This window comes from Giraffa tippelskirchi, chromosome 10, assembly GCF_054371585.1.
Source record: "Giraffa tippelskirchi isolate mGirTip1 chromosome 10, T2T-mGirTip1v1.2.pri, whole genome shotgun sequence".
Taxonomy (NCBI): domain Eukaryota; kingdom Metazoa; phylum Chordata; class Mammalia; order Artiodactyla; family Giraffidae; genus Giraffa; species Giraffa tippelskirchi.
Window position 1 is genome coordinate 130,737,469 of NC_137284.1, and position 1,887 is coordinate 130,739,355.

Consider the following 1,887-nt stretch of genomic DNA (forward strand, 5'->3'; position numbering starts at 1 on the left):
GTGTGGCGGTTATGGAGCAAATGAGAGAGGATGTGGCTGACGATTTAGGCACAATCATTTCACCTTTGACGTACTGGAGAAATATCTTAAGAAAGAAAAAAAAAGCTGTTTAGAACTTTCAGAATGTGGGAATAAAGAGTTCAGAAGTCCTGTTCTCTAGCAAAACAACAATCTAACTGGTAAAAACTATATATTTTATATATGCTCATGTAACATATTATTAAATTATTATATTGTATATATTAAATTGGGCTTCCCATGTGACTCGGTAAAGAATCCTCCTGCCAATGCAGGAGATATGGGTTTGATCCCTGATTGGGGAAGATCCCCTGGAGAAGGACACGGCAACCCACTTCAGTATTTTTGTCTGGAGAATTCCATGGACAGAAGGAGCCTGATGGGCCACAGTCCATAGGGTTACAAAGAGTATGACATGACTAAGCAACAACAAATGCATGAAGTTATATATGTATTACACATACATATATAGATGTAGTTACAAAATAATCACTTAAAATCTCTGGAAATTATTCTGAAGGGTACATGATAAGTGCAAAAACATTCATTTAAGAAAATGAACCAAATCCTGTAATAATAGGGAGAGTCAGGGGCGGTTAAACCATGGCCCAGTTCCTTATCACCCCACCCTTAGCTCCACAATACAGAAGCTCAATCCTGGGTCCCTGGGTGCTCTACTGCAGGCAGATACAGTGAAGAAGGTAAGTGTTACCCTCTCTCCCATCCCCACCCCCAGCTCCCAGTCTAAAGTATTGGTTTCCCCCTGGAAGGTGCAAGCTGCCTGTGCTTCTCATCCCCTTCTCCCAGGCCCAGGCTGCAGAAACTGGGGATTCCAGGCCCCAGAGTATGGACCCTCCACCACGAAGCCCCCATCCACAGGGTAGAAGAGCTTCCCCAGGTGCAGCAGGGCAGAGAATGCCAGGGATCGGGAGGTGGGGGAGAAAGTGAGTGACCACCTGTAGGGGTGGGGTTTATTTTTGTGGGGACAAAATTGTTCTCAGCAGTTTTAGTAACTATTATATAACCCTATGGATTCACTTTTAAAAATTAGAGCATATGCTTTAGATGAGTATTTTATATAATATATAAATTATACTTCAATACAGCTGTTTAAGAAGTCAAACTGCTAGGCCCCTCAGCTGTACCTTGACATTTTGCCAATGGCCCAGGCTGAGCAAAACGACGCAAAACAATTTTTAAGAGTTGAGTGTTTACTCAGACATTTTTGAGGATGAAATCACTGCATCCTCTCAGTGTCTTCTCTCTAGGAAGACCTACCTGTGGAAATTCCTACCGTGTCTATCTTCCTATAGATCCAGTCAATCACAACACCGATGAGTTCTGTCTTTTCATGTTTGCTTTTTGAATGCATAAAACAAAATTAGTGTCTCTGTGCCAGGAAACCAATAAGATCTGGCTATAAGTTCCAGGTACTAAACCTAACCCAGGCTTGATTTTATGTTTCCTGCCTTCATTTTCTCATCTGTTAACTTTAAACTTTATTTTCTTATCTTATGTATGTATTTTAATAACCTATTTTTAATTGCTCCTGGAACAACAACAACAAAAAAATAGTTCCCAATACCCCTAAGGAAACCTTTCTTGGAATGTGTTTCCTGCTAAGTCAAATGAAAATTCTGAGGGTAATTCAGGTGGCCAAGTAGGAGAAAAATGTGTTTCATCACCAGGGTTCTCCTTTAAATGCTGCTCTTCAACCTACTCTACCAGCCTGCATAGACTGTTGCTGTGGGGAAAGAAAGAAAGAACTTTTGTAACTCATTTTTGAAGGCTTTTTGATGAGCCTTGAATCTCTAATCTGGGGAAGCTTAGGCAGATGAGTGGAGTAAACACCAAAACGCCATTCTCTGA